The sequence below is a fragment of the Aquarana catesbeiana genome, linkage group LG03 (genome assembly GCF_042186555.1).
Source record: "Aquarana catesbeiana isolate 2022-GZ linkage group LG03, ASM4218655v1, whole genome shotgun sequence".
Taxonomy (NCBI): domain Eukaryota; kingdom Metazoa; phylum Chordata; class Amphibia; order Anura; family Ranidae; genus Aquarana; species Aquarana catesbeiana.
The window spans coordinates 91,741,161-91,761,321 of record NC_133326.1 but is presented as its reverse complement, the minus strand read 5'-3'; the positions used below and the strand labels follow the sequence as shown (position 1 = coordinate 91,761,321).

At 43.1% G+C, this 20,161-nt stretch overlaps 1 protein-coding gene across 2 annotated transcripts in view; it reads right to left on the bottom strand.

The window, feature by feature from the left end:
- CHRNA7 (cholinergic receptor nicotinic alpha 7 subunit) overlaps positions 1–20,161 on the bottom strand; it is a 365,015-nt gene that overhangs the window by 84,492 nt on the left and 260,362 nt on the right. The gene's annotated exons all lie outside the window — the stretch shown is intronic.

Sequence of the window (20,161 nt, the reverse complement as noted above, 5' to 3'; positions counted from 1 at the left end):
GCTTTAAAAACAGGTTTTATTATTTAAATATATGTCTTTAAGTAACTAATAAGAGCACAAAACAAGAACTGGGACAAGTTACAGATATGAAAATATACTGCTTAATATTCACACTTTCTGCAATAATTCTACTGTGCGTCAGTTCTCTTGAGATCACTGATGAATATTTAATTATCACTGCTATAAAAACAGTCATGCTTACTTTATAACATATCATAAAAATTACAATAGAAAAAAAAAAAAAAACTGCACTTCTTAGTTGTGTCATAAAAATACAAATTAGTCTCGAATGGGAAGAAAATGAATAAATGCTACAAGAAATCAACTACTGCTATTGATAGAAAATGTGAATATTTTAAACTTAAACTTTATTTCTGTAGCAGGTTGACTAATCAACAGTGTTATGTTATGTAAATGACATCAAAACTGCTATTTACCAGATTCTTAAATATGCTAGTAAAGAAGTTGTTAGGCAAAGATCTGAACATTTGATGCGATTAAGAGCTCAAGACAAGATGGCATTAAATTACTGCATAATAATTGTTATAGTATCTATGATGGTGATGCTTTTGATTTAGAGAAATGTCAAATTATGTTGAACAATCTATAACATGCAACTGAACTCTTCTTTTAGTATGTAATCCTCATTCTCGCTGCCAATATTTGTGATAACTGTGTTAACTGGCCAATTTAAAATATAACTGAAGACAAGATTTTTTTTTAGTTTAGGATATATTGGAGAGGGATTGGAACACCTGTCTCATTTGTATTGCAAAATATATATTTACTATGTGAAAACTGACACTTGGAATACTCTGCTTCTTTATTTGTAATTGTTTCTTTTTCACTCTAAAGTGGAAATCCATCCTAGAACTAAAATCCCTGCATCTGCAGATATCCACAATCTAGCTGTAACCTATCTAACCCTGTAAAAAAGAAATCAGTATACATACCTTTTCTGCAGCCGATCCGACCCGATCCCAAGTCCGACAATGGAAGCCACATAGTAACTCTATGGTGACGTCACTGCCTATTCATTTCACAGCCATTGCCGGCTGTGTCCTCTGCAGAGCTTACACGGCTGGAGACTGGATCGGATCAGCTTCAGAAAAGGTGTGTATACTGATTTCTTCTTTACAGGTCTAGATAGGTTAGTGTTAGATTGTGGATGTCTGTAGATGTAGGAATTTTAGTTGTAGGGTGGACTTACATTTTAATATACGTGGTTTGCTTTGTTTACATTTGGGATCTTGGGTGGTCATTGCCCATGGTGAATGCACTGAGGTCTCTCTTGTCCTATTTTCTTTCTCTATTATTGCTGTCTGTGCCATCGTGAGGGAGATTAACTCTCTGTATTTGTTCTGTTTACCATTATCACAGAGAGTGAAAGTGAAGGAAAATTGAAAATTTTGGGTTATCACAAGGGTAGGAATAGAGAGGAAATCTTCCATTGGGAACACCTGTTCTAATTGTCCTCATTTTGAAGGGAAAGGAAGTGGAAATCTCCCCCAATGGGACACTGATGGCAAAAAAAAAAAAAAAAAACAGGGGTTACAAAACTCCCTTACTCTATTCAAAATAAAAAATCTTTGCATTTAGTTCCACTATAACAGCCAACCAGTTCCTCTGCATTGTACAGAACCACACTCAAAAGAAAGCGTATTTCAGGGCTGTAACAGAATCTTTTTTCAGCAATTTGAACAGTGGACCCAAAGTCAAATTGTAGTCCACTTAATCCACTTTAACCACCTCAATATCGGACACTTTCACCCCCTTTCTGCCCTGGTCATTTTTAAGTTTTCAATTATGTCATACTTTCAATAACAATTCATGCTCAGTCATGTAACACTGTACACAAATATAAAATATTATTTTGAGACAGATAGAGTTTTTTTGGTGGTAGTCACCACTGGGTTTTTTTTTCATTTTTTGCTATATAAATAAAAAAAATTCAGAAAATTTTGAAAAAAATCATGTTTTCTTTGTTTCTGTTGTAAAGGTTTTCAAATAAACCTTTATTCATAAATTTTGGCCAAAATGTATTATGCTACATTTCTATGTGTTTATGTGTGAGACTTTTTCACATCCTAACCATACAGAGGGGCCCAAAATCCAAAGAGTACCCCAAGGTATTTCTGGCTTGGTAAGTCTTTTGAAAGCTTAATTTTTTTCTTGGTACACGTTTTTGGAAAAAGCAAAATGAAAATAAAAGTACATTTATTTTTTACACAAATTTGTCAATTGAATAAGATATTTCACACATACAGCATGGCACACTTAAAATTACAACCTAAAACAGATCCTTCTACTCATTCTGAGTATGGCGATACCACGTGTGAGATTTTTCAGTGCTTCAACTGATTATGTTCCAGACACTGTACCTCGTGTACCGCACAAATCAACCAATTGTATCAAAACCAATGTACTGTAATGTTTGCCTCTATATGAGTGGTCATGGAATATAACTTAGTTAAATTATACAAACCTATATACACCATCCAGAGGAAGGCAAAAAAACAGCAAAGCATGATCCAATTTGTTCCAGTAGGGTAAAAAAATCCTTCCTGATCCCCCAAGTGGCAATCGGATATTCCCTGGATCAACTTTACCTATAAATGTTAGTATCCAGTTATATTATGTACAAGTAGGAAAGAATCCAGACTTTTTTAAGCAATCTACTGAGTTGGACAGAACCAGCTCATGAGGGAATCTATTCCACATTTTCACAGCTCTTACTGTGAATAAACCTTTTCCGTATTTCCGTATTTTGAGATTAAATTCCTCCAGACCTAAAAATTGCCCCCTTGTCCTCTGTGATGGCCTTAAAGTGAATAACGCAACACCAAGTTCACTATATGGACCACTTATGCATTTATGCATGTTTCTTATATCCCCCTTAATCTTCTGCTCTCAAGAGAATCAATTCAGTTCCTCTAATCTTTTCTCATAGCTGAGCTCCTCCATGCTTAACAGTTTGGTTGCCCTTCTCTGCACGTTCTCTAGTTCCCCAATTTCCTTTTTGTGAACTAATGTCCAAAACTGAACTGCATATTTCAGATAAGGTCTTACTAATGATTTGTACAGGGGTAAAATTATATTGCTCTCTGCAGTCCATACCTCTCTTAATACAAGAAAGGTCGCTTTGGAAAACTGCAGCTTGGCATTGCATGCCATTATTAACCACTTCCTGCCCACCATATAGCAAAATGACGGCCGGGAAGTGGTTGCGTTATCCTGACTGAGCATCATATGAGGTCCGATAGGACAGGGCGCGTGGGTGTGCAGCGCGGCGATTGGGGACAGCACATGTCCTTTAGACATAGCCCATCCCCGATCATGGTAAACAGCCAATGAAATTGTCTGTTTACCACATGATCGGCTGTGTCCAATCACAGCCGGTCACAAGTGTAAACAAAGAGCTGTAACTAGGAGATCCCTGCTTCTTCTCCTCACACACCGATCATGTGAGGAGAGAGCAGAGATCAGTGAGTAATTATTGCCTGTCTGATTACTGTATTGTACACCTTACTGTGCACAACACAGCCCTCCCAATGAAGAGAACCTGTCACCTTAGGACTGTCACACAGCCCATCTGGATCTACCACAGTCCATCTGGATCTGTCACACAGCCCATCTGGATCTGTCACACAGCCCCGCCACCAGTACTGCCATCGGTACCACCATACAGGCCCGCCATCAGTACTGCCATCAGTACCGTCACACAGGCCAGCCATCAGTGACCTGTCAGTACCACCAGCAGTACCATCACACAGGCCCACCATGAGTGACCTGTCAGTACCACCAACAGTACTATCACAAAGGCCCACCATCAGTACTGCCATTAGTACCCCCACCCAGGCCCACTATCAGTGACCTGTCAGTACCACCAGCAGTACTGTCACACAGGCCCGCCATCAGTACTGCCATCAGTACTGTCACACAGGCCCACCATCAGTACCATCATCATGGCCAAAAGAGTTTACACACCTGAGGAGGCATATACCATGCTTACCATGTCGGATGATGAGAGCAGCGGGGAACTCCTATCATCCGATTCTGGTTTTGAATATGAGCCAGTAGAGGGTAGTGGATCAGAGTCCAAATTAAAGGAGGAAACTGTCCCTCCTAAAAGAATAAGGAGATCAGGACCAAGATCAGAAGACCTGCTTACCACCAACAGCGCCAGACAGATAGTGTGAGTCGACTTCATGAGCAATATTTTCCCTTTAACATTCCTCCAACAGAATCAGGAAGAAGACGCCAAAAGAACTGTCATGTATGCAGCAGAGGAGGAGTTAGAAGAGTTGCCAGTTATTATTGCCCCCAATGCCCCTCCCAACTTGACCTGTGCATCAGGGATTGCTTCAGAAGTTATTACACATCCATTAGATATTAGTTCCCCTTATTTTTAACAGACTGCCATTTCCCCATTTCAAATACCTGTGTGGATCATTTGCCTGCTACCATGTTTCTACCTTCCATGTTAACTGACCCTGGCCTGTTTACCAACAATGTCTTTGCCTGCTGTTTTAAACCACATTTCTGATTTCCACATGCACCAACCTCAGCCTGTTTATCGACCATGTTTTTGCCTGCCACTTGGACTGATCTTTTGCCCTTCTACTTTAGTACACAGGTGTCTTACATATGTGAGGGACTTCAGGAATAGCGTTCTGAGTAGAGACAACCAGTTTTTGGTTTTCTGCGTTCCTAGAACAGGGTCTGGTGTCCAGAGGCTTCATAGAGATTTGGATGGGAGAAGCTTCTACCTCTGTCCCCCTGGCCCTAAGCTTAATGGTCCTTCCTGCTGCCTGGACCAATACTTTGGCTGTGCTGACCATATCGCTGCCTGTAATGACCCAGGACTTTATGGACCATGTTTCTTTCTGCTGCCTGGATCAATACTTTTGACTGTGTTGACCATATCTCTGTCTGCTGCCACTACTGACTATGGACAGTATTTGTGCCTAGACATCTCTGCCTGCTACCTGGACCAATGCTTTGGCTGTGCTGACAGTATCTCTGCCTGTACTAACTATGGAAATTATTCCTGCCTGCTGCCTGGATGATGCTCTCCTCTGTGGACCACTGCACTACTAAAACCATAGGTAATCTTTTGTTATTTGGTATGTACATGCTACGTGTGATAAATATGAAGGGCCTTCAAAAATGTGATCGATAGTCAGAAAACTATGTGTGTAATTTATGCTCCTAGAATGCCTGGAGGTGCTACTTGGATGGTGGACCTCTGTATGTGGCCAGGTTGTGTAAAAGTCTCATAGGTGGTATCACCATACTCAGGAGGAGTAGCAGAATGTATTTTGGGGTGTTATTTTTGCTATGTACATGCTGTGTGTTGGAAATATCTTATAAATTAACAACTTTGTGTAAAAAAAATGCGTTTTCATTTTTGTTCCACATTTTCCAAAAACTTCTAGAAAAAAATGAACCGTTCAAAAGACTCATTATGCCTCATAGATTATACGTTGGGGTGTTTGCTTTCCAAAATGGGATCACTTTGTGGGCAATTCTATTGTCCTGGTGCTCCAGTGCCTTCAAATGTGTAATAGGTGGTTAAGAAATGAGATGTGTAATTTATGCTCGTAGAATGCCTGAAGGTGCTACTTCAATGTTGGGCCTCTGTTTGTGTAAAAGTCTCACACATGTGGTATCGCCATACTCAGGAGGAGGAGCAGAATGTATTTTGGGCTGTAATTTTTGCATGTACATGCTATGTGTTAGAAATATCTTATAAATTGACAACTTTGTGTAAAAAAAAAATTTTTTTTTCATTTTCTTTCGAAATCTTGTGGAAAAAAATGAACTATCCAAAAGACTCACAGTACTGCATAGAATATACTTTGTGGTGTTTTTAAAAATGGGGTCATTTGGTGGGCATTTCCATTGTCCTGGTGCTCCAGGGCTTTCAAAAAAGTGATAGGTCATTGTCATGGTTATGCAATAGAGTTTGTCAGCATACCTGTCTCCATGTGTTCATCTCTAGAGACCAGCTGACCCTCAAGTGACTGCTTTTGTAAACTCTCCTCTAGCATGGCTCCACCCCAGCTCCTATCAGGGAACCCTATATTAACCTGTGCACTGCAAGCCAGCAGTGTTGATCAACCATTGTGTGTTAGCTTTCGTGTGTACTTGCTGTGTTTCCAACGTCTGATTCCAGTTACCGACTTTGGCGTTTTCTTAACTATTCCTGTCTGCTCGTGACCCTGACCTTTGGCGTGTCCCCGACCATCCCTGTTTGCCTGTGACCCTGAACCTTGGCGTGAACTCTGTTGTCCTTGTCTGCTTGTGGCCCCGACCTTGGCTTGTCCCTTACTTTCCTTGTTGTTCCAGCCTGCTGCCTCCTTCCTCTTCTCCTGTAGTCTACCGTGAGCGTGAGCTGTGAGACCCTGGGGGCCGTGACCTGGAGCCAGACTGCAGCGCAGTCCATCCTCACCACTAGAGGCTCTGGTGAACACCTGCTGGCTCTTAGACTCCGTGCCCTGGGGAATGTATGCTCTAGCTCCCAGTGGGATCTGTGTCAGTGATCCATTAGACCTGCTTCCTGAACCTCCCAGGGTGTAATCCGCAGCAGTCAGTGCTAGGGTCCATTACCTAGCGGTGCACTTCTGACTCCTCGGGCCTCTGTATGTGGCCAGGCTGTGTAAAAGTCTCACACATGTGGTATCGCCATACTCAGGAGGAGTAGCAGAATTTATTTTTGAGTGTAGTAGCAAGTATGCATATGCTGTGTGTGAGAAATAACCTGTTAATATGACAAGTTTATGTAAAAAAAAATTCTCAATTTTCCCAAGTATTGTAGCAAAAAATTTCAACTTCAAAAAACTCACCATGACTCTTACTAAATACATTGGACTGTCTACTTTCCAAAAAGGGGTCATTTGGGGGGTATTTGTACTCTCTTGGTTTGTTAGTGTCTCAGGAAATGAGGCCATCAGTACATCAGGTGTGATGAGGTGTAATCAATTTTCAGTAATTGGCACCATAGTTTCTAGACTCGAATAGTTTGTAGACTCGAAACTGGAAATTGCATCTGATGCAATTTCTAGTTTCTAGTCCAAACGGCGTCACTTCCGGTTGTCGGTGGAATGCACGCCAGTAGCGGCGTTTCCTATTGCAATCTCTTGCCAATAAATGCCTGTTTTTATCATACATTTTGTAAATACCCATTTTTTATTTGTGCAATAAATACGTTGCCAAGCAGTACTTCACTATAGTCCCCTTCTTTTATCTCATTTTGGGCACTATTATCCACGTATGATTACTATGGTCATGTGAGAGCTTCTTTGCAAACTGATGTGAATCTGCCATCCCTGGCCAATTTCTAAGCCTGAACAACTCCTAGACTGAAAAGATAGGGGTCCATTCCATCTGGTGAGTGGGGACACAGGAGAGGGTGTGCCTCACCTCAAATTTTGGAGCACTCTTGCACTTTATGGATTGGAGCACATCGTTCTTATTACATTTTACCAATTGTCATTATTTGATTATATTTAGATCATTGTTTTGCACTATTGCAAGCGCTGTAATATACTGTATATAATTTTTTTGTGTCATAATATTGTCTTGAATTTTTGCCCTTAAACTGTTCCTGCAGTGCCATTTTTTCAGTCAATTTCTGGGTAGTTAAAATCCCCCATAATTATCACTGTCCCAGCCCTTTCTATCTGTGCAAGGAGCTGAGCCTCCACCACCTCATTAACACCTAAATTGATTCTTAAGGAGCCTCCACCTTAAATGTATTCTGTCATTGGTTCTAACATGGACCAAGACAGCTGGGTCATGCCTAGCCCCTCCCAGAAATGTATTAACCTGGTCCACCATGTGCCGAACCCTGGTACCAGGAAGACAGCAAACCATTTGGTTGAGGCGATTTTGGCGACAAATCAGTCCTGATTATAGAATCCCCTATAACCACCAACTGTCTAGGCTTCCTGCACTACCCTCTCCACCCCTACTAGACGGGCTGCTCTCCCAGCTAGTAGGGGTAGCAATGACATCTAGGGCTGCCACCTCTAAGCTTGCCACCCCCGCATCTTCATCCAACTTGACAAATCTGTTTGGATGTTCAAACCCAGGGTTGGCCGTACTTTTCTGTGAGCCCCTACCACTCCTTCTGACTACAGTAACCCATCTTCCTACTTGATAATCCTGACTTACCCCTCCACATGAAGCCCATTGACCACCTGCTCATTGAGCAGAAGACCCCTTTCAAGGTTGTCAGTTCTGCCTAGTGTTGCAAATTGCTCCTCCAGATCTCTAATGTGAGCTTCTAGAATTACAGCAAGCTCACATTTGTCACAGCGATATCAATCCTGGAGCTCTTGCTCCATTGTTGTATACATGGGGCACACTATGCACTGGACAAAACCTTCAGCCTTGCTAGCACTCATGATCCCAGTTACAATATTAATATTACTAACAAGATATTTCAGATGTTCCTTACAGATTAGAAGACTTCTGTTATATTCTCCTATTTTAACTCACAAGCAAAGGGTGAGCAAGCTCAAAGTACGTTTCTACAGAAAGTTATATAGTATGTAGCACCTGTGAACAATTAAACACTCCTTTTAACAGTGGCGGCTGGTGTTTTTTTTGGGGGGCAGCAAACAACCCCCCTGGTGGCACCTCAATGCCCGCCTGTATCCGTGCAGCGGGCATCTGGGCAGCAGGCATCTGGGCAGCATTCAGCGGGTATTCAGGCAGCAGGCATTGGGCAGCGTGCATCTGGACATCCGGGCAGTGGCTCCTGTGTCCTCTCCTCCTCGCTTCATCCGTGTGTCTCCTCCCCTCCTCCTAGGCATCCAGTAGGATCACCCGTCCTTTCAGCCAATTGGGTGATGGGTCTCAGACCCACTTCCTGATTGGCTGGAAGGAGGATCAGTGTTATAACAGCAAATATTCATTTGCTGTTGTAACACACCTGGGTGGGCTGTGAGCGCACTCTCTGCGCCCTGAGCCCACCCTATTTTGAAGCCTATTAGAGCCTCTGGGTCTAATCAGTGCTTCAAAAAAACACCCCCACCATAGGAATTCATGCGCCCGGTGTCCTGCAAGGGACCGGACACATGGACACATGGATGGGAGGGGGCAGCGCTGGATAGGAGGGGCAGCGCCTGTACGCCCTTAATGGATGGGCCGCACCTGCCTCTTAATTAGCAGACTGAAGAAAAGAAAGAAAAAACAATGCTATTTGAAAAGTGACAAAAATGGTGTTTTAAAAAGCTGCTAGAAAAGACCCCAAAGAAGAAAATACAATCACAAGCAATGACCAGCAGTTAAAAGCAAAACGCTTCCTCGCTCTCCACTCAAATTTCCCACTCTTCAGCTTCCAGCCAGCAAAATGTGGCAAAACAGTGTATTGCCATGTTCAGTTGTCTGCAGGGGATGGCTGGGACTGGTGTCTTTCAGGAACAGTTCAGATGTAATATAATATAATGATGGGCAATGATGGGCACACTAGTTCTTGTGACAACCAGGGATGTCCTTGATTTTGCAGGGATTCCTCTTTTCCTGTTGGGGCTATGGGACAGGAAGGGGAATTCTTCTCAATGGGACACTGATGGCAAAAAAAACCTCACTGGGGTTATAAGCCTCCATTACTTTATCTAAAATAAAGTTCCACTTTAACAGTCAATTAGTTCCTCTGACAAAAAAGGAATTTGTTCTGCGATATGGACAACGTGATAGGATGGTGTTGTTAAGCTGCTGCCCGCAATGAAACTACCACCATGGTGGAGTCAGCAATAAATAGTATGAAGGTAAACAGTGTGACGCTGCTTACTTTTAGTGGTGTGTCTCCCTTTAAATACACCTCAACTGAATGTGCTGAGAACAAACCTAATGATGTGCAAATGAGCAAAGAGAAAAAAATATATAAATAATATGTAAACAACCCTATGGTAAATGTGTGGTAATGATTCCTTATATAAATCATAAAACACTGTAAACATTAAACTAGCACCATATGCAAACACATAATGTGAGATAAAGTGACTGTGTTGTGCTTGCAATATTTCATTGACATCTATGAGGAAAGTGACATGTGCTATGATACAATATAAATGTCAATAAAGTGACATATGCTATAAAACAAAAAAATTAGTCCATATTTCAATAGTAATTGGGTTCACAAATCCTGTGATGTATTGGTGGTTTTCACACGTGCACCCCCTTCACCTCACTCACCAAAAATTCTCCACTTACTAGGGGTAAACCAGCAGTCACAGCACTACATGGCTGTACACAATATCCAGATATAGTACTTCCTTGACTTTTCCAATGGGTTCCTGTCTTCATATTTCTCACATGCAGAAACAACAACAGCACACGGGCCCTATAGTGTAATTCCCTAAAACACTGTGTATTACAATATACAGAGATGCACTTACATTATGTCAAGGTTTCAGTATTTAAAATCAGGAAGTCTGGGACACCGATGCACTCCACGGACCAAAACCAGAAGTGATGCACTGACGCTGGAAGCTCCTCCCTATGTGTTTCGTCACAACAGCGTCATCAGAAGCGACCAATTAGGTCCTCTGCATTGTATAGAACCCACTCTCCAATGAAAGGGTATTTCAGGGCTGTAACATTTTTTTTCAGCAACAATAGGGTACAGTGGACTTAAAGTAACATTTTGGTGTGCTAAATCAGCTTTAAGGACTAGGTCTTCCTTAAGAACTCAAAGATTAGTACTCCTCATTAACACTCAAAGATCTTCTGCCATGTAACAAAACCTGCTCAACCTTGGGATAATCATTTGATTTAGTGTGAAGAAATAGCAAAAAAAGTGTCTTTACAAAGACACTGCATCCATACATTGGCAGAATTAAAAAAGATCATGGAAAATCCAGGTAGCGAAGTTTTAAGATTGTGTCACGCAAGCAAGCACTAATTTGTCCAGTGGACAGTCACCTGTCTCTAGATCCTCCACATCAAATGAGAATCTGCTTTAGCTGCAGGACATGAAGGAGTAAGGAGTGCAGTGTGTCATCTGATCTTTCATCTGTTTTCATTTAAAATGAGTCACATTTCATCACCATGATTGCCACTACTTTGTTGATCAGAATGACAGTTCACTCACACCAAGAGTATGTTGCAGTTGGAAAGCTTTCAGCACACCCTATGACACAACAGATAAAGAGAAGAAATTGTGTGTCAAGTCTGTCATTACTTGGTGAATAACAAGCTTGCTTCACAACTGGAGCCTCTTACTGCAGTACAGGAGCATGCAGGGTCTCTGTCATCAATAATGTACAGAAAAGACCTTTATATTTGTGTGTCTGTAGGAGCTCTTTGTAATGTAAATGTCACAAGTAGCGATGGGTGAATGTGTCCAAATTTGGTCTTTGTGCCATTCCTCGAATCCATCATAAAGTATGAAAATTGCAAACTTAAAATCAAAACATACTGAAGTCTACACAAAAGGCTGAGGACTGCTTTGGGTGACATGTACCAATGCCAAAAAAAAAAAAATAATAATGCGGGGAGAGGTGATGTACAGGGTAAACACCAATTATTTCAATTACATGCTTGGAATGTGGTGTTATGAATTAGTACAGTTGTCAAAGACCGTGTCAGCGACAACAAATTATGGTTTCACATGTACCAAGTAAGATCATTCAAGTGGTAATAAACTTGTGAAAATTTAAAAAAAATCCCCCTGCAAGGTAATATAATTAGAGTTGGGCCAAACACCCCCCGGTTCGGTTTGCGGCAGAACTCTCGAAACATCGCAAAAGTTCGGACCCGAACTCCGAACCCTATTAAAGTCTATGGGGTCCGAGCTTGAAAAATCAAAATTGCCCATTTTAAAAACTTATATACAAGTTATTGGCCATAAAAAGGGTATGTGGGCCCAGGGGGGGGGACATATATCAATGTAAAAACATTTTTTTTAAAAACATTGTTTTTATAGGAGCAGTGATTATAATGATACTTAAAGTAAAACAATAAAAATGAAAAATTCCTATAGTGCCTTGGGGGGTCCCCTTAGTCTGTCTATAAGGTGGTGCATCTGTACCGTGTATAGAACCTGCTGCGGCAAAACTGACATTTATATAAAAAAAAAATTAGATTTAAATTGTCGGCAATACAACACCATTGCTAGCAATAGAGAAATTTTTCAAAATAAAAATAAAAACGGCGTGGGGTCCCCCCGAAATCCATACCAGACCCTTATCCAAGCACACAGGCTAGAAAGCAGGAAGTGAGCGAGCGCCCCTCCCCCCCCCCCCCCGAACCATACCAGGAGTTTGACAATTCCTGTATTAAAAGTAAAAATCAATATTCCCCCTGATGTAGATTCATCATTAATCCTGACACCCACCGCCATTTTTTTAGGATCTGCCACAGCCGGATTATAAAAAAAAAGAAAAGAAAAAGCTCTGCTCGCGACGAGGCCTAAATAGACGACTGCAGGCTCCGCTGTATGATAGTTCTTATAAGTAAAGGGCGAGGACACCTGACAATGTCATCCGGTGGCACTGCCCCCATGTGACGTTGCCTTGAAATGAAGCCCTCCAGCGGTGCACTGTCACCGCTGCAGAGGCTTCCATCTTTACCCAGTCTTCCTTCTGGGTTTATGGGCTGCGGCCACTTGAATGGCATGCACACTGGAGTCACCACCATGGCCCAGAGCTCCGATGGATCGGCGCAGGTATGCCGTTTCTTCAGAGCACATGCGCTGGCTGCCAAACAAGCGAATATATTCTAAACAGTCAGATATTCATTTTACCTACAGGTAAACTTTATTATAAGCTTACCTGTAAGTAAAAACCACAAAGCAGAGTTTACTACCGCTTTAAGATCACTGCCAGGTAAAGTTAATAACATTGATTATCTTGTTACAATGACTGAAAGTGGGTGGGATATATTAGGCAGCAAGTGAACATGTTCTCCCTGAAGCTGATGCGCTGAAAGAAGAAAAAAAATGGACAGTCATAAGGATTTGAGTACATTTTTCAAGGGCTGGATGACTGGGTCAAAATAACTCTATAACTGCAGCTTTTGTGGGATGTTCCCAGTCTGCAGGGGTCAGGACCTATCAAAAGTGGTCCAAGGAAGGAAAATCAGTGAACTGGCAACAGCAGCCAAGGCTCACTGATGAGGAGTGAAGACTGGCCTGTGTAGTCCAATCCAATAGAAGAGCTACTGTAGCTCAATTTGCTGAAATAGTTAGTGCTGGTTCTGATAGAAATGTGTGCTTAACAGTTTGTTGCGTATGGGGCTGCATAGTGTCCACAGCCCAAAGTCCCTACATTGGGCACACGAGCATCAGAACTGGACCACTGAGCAATGAAGGAAGGTCCGAGTCAAGTCAAGAATCGTTTGAAGAACTCAATAAGTTTGAGGTGTTGACTTCTAATTCTCCAGATCTCAATCCAATCGAGCATCTGTGGAATGTGCTGAAAAAACAAGTCCATTCCAAGGAGACCTCACCTCACAACTTACAGAATTTAAAGGATCTGCTACTTAACCACTTGCCGACCGCCTCACGCATATATACGTGAGCAGGTCGGCACGGGCAGGCAAAATCACGTACCTGGTACGTGATGCCTTCCCGCGGGCGGGGGGTCCGATCGGACCCCCCCCCGGTGCCCTGAGCGGTCGGCTCTTGTTCGCGGGCGATTAGGGGTCAGGGGGAGGCCATCCATTGATGGCCACCCCCTCCCGATCGCTCCCACGAATCAAATGCTTCCTCTCCCTCTGTAATGTAAACAGAGGGAGAGGAAGTGATGTCATCTCTCCTGGAGCCGGTCTTTTTGATCCGACGCCGAGGAGAGAAGACATCCAAGTAAGTGCACCAACACCACACGCTCAGTAGAACACGCCAGGCACACTTTTCACCCCCCTGTTACCCCCCGATCACCCCCCGATCACCCCCCTGTACCCCCTGTCACTCTGACACCAATAGCAGTGTTTTTTTTTTTTTGCATTGGTGTCAGTTTGTCAGTTATAAGTGTTAGGGCAGTTAGGTTAGCCCCCTTTAGGTCTAGGGTACCCCCCTTAGGTCCAGGGTACCCCCTAACCCCCCCTAATAAAAGTTAACCCCTTGATTACCCCCCGTCACCAGTGTCGCTAAGCGATCGTTTTCCTGATCGCTGTATTAGTGACACAGGTGACGCTAGTTTAGGGAGGTAAGTATATAGGTTCGCTGTCAGTGTTTTATAGCGACAGGGACCCCCATATACTACCTGCTAAAGGTTTTAACCCCCTGATTGCCCCCTAGTTAACCCTTTCACCAGCGATCACCGTATAAGTGTTACGGGTGACGCTGGTTAGATAGTTTGTTTTTTGTAGTTTATTATAGTTTATTACAGTTTATTATAGTTTTAGGGCACCCGCCGTTTATTACCTTATAAAGGTTTAACCCCCTAATTGCCCGGCGGTGATAGAAGTTAAGTTTTTAGGATCAGATAAGGTCTGCGTCGCCCCAGGCAGCGTCAGGTTAGCGCCAGTACCGCTAAAACCCACGCACGCAGCATACACCTCCCTTAGTGCTATAGTATCTGAACGGATCGATATCTGATCCGATCAGATCTATACTCCCCAGCAGTTTAGGGTTCCCTGAAACGCAGTGTTAGCGGGATCAGCCCAGATACCTGCTAGCACCTGCGTTTTGCTCCTCGGCCCAGCCCAGCCCAGCCCACCCAAGTGCAGTATCGATCGATTACTGACACTTACAAAACACTAAGCACACATAACTGCAGCGGTCGCAGAGTCAGGCCTGATCCCTGCGATCGCTAACAGTTTTTTGGTAGCGTTTTGAATCAGTCGCTGACAGTCGGGAGCTTTTTTGCCTGTGAGTCTCACTAGTGTACCCCTAAATTTAGAGGCCAAAATGGCAAATCGAAGGTACACTAGTGAAGAGGCCTACAGGATTCTGAGCATGACAGATAGTGAAGAGGAAGTCACTCATCTGTCAAGTTCAGGCTCAGAATACGATCCTGTAGAGGACAGCGGCTCCATGACAGATAGCTCTGACGACGGAGTTGTGGTCCCTGCTAAGGTCAGGCGTACCAGACCCCGAACTTATGCTGTCCTTGAAGTGCAAGAACCGCAGGGCTCTCGTATGGAGCAGAGAAGTACTAGTGCCGCTACTCCTTCTGGTGAACTGGCAAGCACCAGCGGCCTAGTACACCCTGGCCGTACATCCAGCACTGCAGTATCACGTGGTGACGTGGCGAGTCCCATAAGTGCAGTTCAAGCTGGCGAGGTGGCAAGCACTAGTAGTGACCCGCTGCCACCAAGAAGACGAACACAGGCCCGTCGTGCCCATAGTGCCCTTCCTGCTGCATTGGCCAATCCGAATTGGGTACCCACCACTTCTGCAGCACCCGTACTTCCCCCTTTCACTGGCCAACCCGGAATTCAGGTGGAAACAGTTGACTTTATGCCACTGGATTTTTATTCGCTGTTTTTCACCGAAGATCTCTATAGATCTATTGTGGACCAAAGCAATTTATACGCTGGTCAATACATCGCCACTATGCCCCAGTCCACCCTTGCCAGAGATTGGAGACCAATTACGGTCTCCGAATTTAAGATCTTTCTGGGCCTTTCCCTCCTCATGGGGTTGAATAAAAAGAGTGAGTTGCGGTCATATTGGTCCACTGACCCAATTTACCATTCACCCTTGTTCTCTGCTTCCGTGGCCAGGGCACGATACGAGCAGATTTTGCGGTTCATGCACTTCAACGACAATGAACTCTGTCGTCCTCGTGGAGACCCTGAATACGATCGGCTCTACAAAATTCGGCCCCTCGTAAACCACTTCAACCAACGTTTTGCAGACTTGTTTACCCCCCATCAAGTTGTCTGCGTTGATGAGTCCCTGGTTAAATTTTCTGGCCGCTTGTCATTCAAACAGTACCTTCCCAGCAAGCGTGCCAGATACGGGGTCAAGATGTATAAGCTCTGTGACAGGGCCACAGGCTATACATGTAGATTTATGGTTTACGAGGGAAAAGATAGTCACGTAGAGCCGACAAACTGCCCTGACTACATAGGAAGCGCTGGCAAGATAGTGTGGGACTTGGTGTCACCCTTATTCGGAAAGGGGTACCACTTGTACGTGGACAATTATTATACGAGCGTGCCACTTTTTAGTCACTTGTTTGATCAGCAGATTGGAGCATGTGGCACCGTGCGACCTAATCGCCGGGGCTTTCCCCAGCGGCTTGTAGATTCCCGTCTTAGGCTGGGGGAGAGAGCCTGCTTGAAGTATAATAATTTGCTCGCTATGAAGTGGAGGGATAAGAAGAATGTTTTCGTTCTCACCTCCCTTCATGCAGACACGATGGTCCAAATTCCTACGGCGACTGGTGTTGTGGAGAAACCCCTCTGTGTCCACGAATATAACCTTAATATGGGAGGGGTGGACCTCAACGACCAGTTGTTGGCGCCGTACCTAATTGCCCGTAAGGCCAGACGCTGGTACAAAAAAGTGTCTGTTTATTTATTTCAATTGACTTTGCTGAATGCTTATGTGCTATACAGAGCTTCAGGACGGACTGGATCCTTCCTTAAATTCCAGGAAGAGATCGTCAGAGCCCTTCTGTATCCAGACGGTGCTCCACCTCACCAACCCCAACCAAATGCAGTAAGCCGGCTGCATGAGAGGCATTTTCTTTATGCCCTCCCGAGTACCCCTACCCAACGAACCCCCCAAAAAAGATGTCGTGTCTGCAGCAAGCGCGGATTTAGGCGTGACACCCGGTATTGTTGTCCCCTCTGTCCTGGCAATCCTGGTCTTTGCATTGGTGAATGTTTTGAACGCTACCACACACTAGTGGAGTATTAGCGTAGGGTACAGCACTGCACAGACTAGGCACACTTCCACAGGGTCTCCCAAGATGCTGTCGCATTTTGAGAGACCCAAACCTGGTACCAGTTAAAAAAGTTAAAGTTACAAAAAAAAGTGTAAAAAAAACAAAAAAAAGTAAAAAAAAGAAAAAAACACAAAAAAAAATATAAAATAAAAAAACCAAAAATAGTTGTTGTTTTATTGTTCTCTCTCTATTCTCTCTCTATTGTTCTGCATTCTATACTGCAATGTTTTATTGTTATGTTTTTATCATGTTTGCTTTATAGGTATGCAATTTTTTTATACTTTGTTTTTTTTATTGTTAACCACCTTTGTGTTTTCAGGTACGCCATTCAGCTGCAGAGCGGATTTATTTATCTTGACAGCAACAGCGTTTGCTCCCACGATACATAAAGCCGCGACTCCAGCGCTGTCGGAGGTGATTTCACCACCACAGTTACATACTTCAGCATATATGCCGAAGCGTGGGGGCAGCAGTGGGTGGAGGAGCGATTTGCTCCTGCCTTTTGCGGGAGGATGCCCCCATGCTTCGGCATATATATTTTTTAGGTAGGCACAGGTTGCGTTAAATGTTTTATTTTTTACTATGTTTTTTTTGTATTTTGCTTTGCAGGTATGGTAAGTATTACTGTTATACTGTAATGTTACTTTGTTTTTTTGTTAACCATCATTTGCTTAGCAGGTACGCCATTCAGTTGCAGCACGGATTTATTTATCTGGACAGCAACAGCGTTTGCTCCCACGATATATAAAGCCGTGACTCCAGCGCTGTCGGAGGTGATTTCACCACCACAGTTACATACTTCAGCATATATGCCGAAGCGTGGGGGCAGCAGTGGGTGGAGGAGCGATTTGCTCCTGCCTTTTGCGGGAGGATGCCCCCATGCTTCGGCATATATATATTTTTAGGTAGGCACAGGTTGCGTTAAATGTTTTATTTTTTACTATGTTTTTTTTGTATTTTGCTTTGCAGGTATGGTAAGTAATACTGTTATACTGTAATGTTACTTTGTTTTTTTGTTAACCATTATTTGCTTAGCAGGTACGCCATTCAGTTGCAGCACGGATTTATTTATCTTGACAGCAACAGCGTTTGCTCCCACGATACATAAAGCCGTGACTCCAGCGCTGTCGGAGGTGATTTCACCACCACAGTTACATACTTCAGCATATATGCCGAAGCGTGGGGGCAGCAGTGGGTGGAGGAGCGATTTGCTCCTGCCTTTTGCGGGAGGATGCCCCCATGCTTCGGCATATATATACGGTGCATGTATGCCCATCATTAGAAGTGGGTGGATGAAGGGAGGTATTCTAATGGTGGGCATACCCACCGATCAATATCTTTTTTTCGTTCAGCCCACAGGCTGCATGAAAAAAAAGTTTACAATGTATGCCCAACAAGGACCAGCAACGTACTGGTATGTTGCTGGACTTTGAGTGGTTATACCAGAATGATGCCTGCAGGTTTAGGTATCATCTTGGTATCATTCTTTTCAGCCAGTGGTCGGCTTTCTTGTAAAAGCAATCCTAGCGGCTAATTAGCCTCTAGACTGCTTTTACAAGCAGTGGGAGGGAATGCCCCCCCCCCACACCGTCGTCCATGTTTTTCTCTGGCTCTCCTGTCCCAACAGGGAACTTGAGAATGCAGCCGGTGATTCAGCCAGCTGACCATAGAGCTGATCAGAGACCAGAATGGCTCCAAACATCTCTATGGCCTAAGAAACTGGAAGCTACAAGCATTTCATGACTTAGATTTCGCCGGATGTAAACAGCGTCATTGGGAAATTGGGAAAGCATTTTATCACACCGATCTTGGTGTGGTCAGATGGTTTGAGGGCAGAGGAGAGATCTAGGGTCTAATAGACCCCAATTTTTTCTAAAAAGAGTACCTGTCACTACCTATTGCTATCATGGGGGATATTTACATTCCCTGAGATAACAATAAAAATGATAAAAAAAAAATAAAAATGAAAGGAACAGTTTAAAAATAAGATAAAAAAGCAAAAAAAATAATAAAAAAAAAAAAAAAAAAAAAAAAAGCACCCCTGCCCCCCCCTGCTCTCGCACAAAGGCGAACGCAAGCGTCGGTCTGGCGTCAAATGTAAACAGCAATTGCACCATGCATGTGAGGTATCACCGCGAAGGTCAGATCGAGGGCAGTAATTTTAGCAGTAGACCTCCTCTGTAAATCTAAAGTGGTAACCTGTAAAGGCTTTTAAAGGCTTTTAAAAATGTATTTAGTTTGTCGCCACTGCACGTTTGTGCGCAATTTTAAAGCATGTCATGTTTGGTATCCATGTACTCGGCCTAAGATCATCTTTTTTATTTCATCAAACATTTTGACAAAATAGTGTGTTTTAGTGTATTAAAATTTAAAAAAGTGTGTTTTTTCCCCAAAAAATGCGTTTGAAAAATCGCTGCGCAAATACTGTGTGGAAAAAAAAAATGAAACACCCACCATTTTAATCTGTAGGGCATTTGCTTTAAAAAAATATATAATGTCTGGGGGTTCAAAGTAATTTTTTTGCAAAAAAAAATAATTTTTTCATGTAAACAATAAGTGTCAGAAAAGGCTTTGTCTTCAAGTGGTTAGAAGAGTGGTCGATGTGTGACATAAGCTTCTAAATGTTGTGCATAAAATGCCAGGACAGTTCAAAACCCCCCCAAATGACCCCATTTTGGAAAGTAGACACCCCAAGCTATTTGCTGAGAGGCATGTCGAGTCCATTGAATATTTTATATTGTGACACAAGTTGCGGGAAAAAGACAAATTTTTTTTTTTTTTTTTTTTTTGCACAAAGTTGTCACTAAATGATATATTGCTCAAACATGCCATGGGAATATGTGAAATTACACCCCAAAATACATTCTGTTGCTTCTCCTGAGTACGGGGATACCACATGTGTGAGACTTTTTGGGAGCCTAGCCGCGTACGGGACCCCGAAAACCAAGCCCCGCCTTCAGGCTTTCTAAGGGCGTAAATTTTTGATTTCACTCTTCACTGCCTATCACAGTTTCGGAGGCCATGGAATGCCCAGATGGCACAACCCCCCCCCCAAATGACCCCATTTTGGAAAATAGACACCCAAAGCTATTTGCTGAGAGGTATAGTGAGTATTTTGCAGACCTCACTTTTTGTCACAAAGTTTTGAAAATTGAAAAAAGAAAAAAAAAATACGTTTTTCTTGCCTTTCTTCATTTTCAAAAACAAATGAGAGCTGCAAAATACTCACCATGCCTCTCAGCAAATAGCTTGGGGTGTCTACTTTCCAAAATGGGGTCATTTGGGGGGGTTTTGTGCCATCTTGGCAT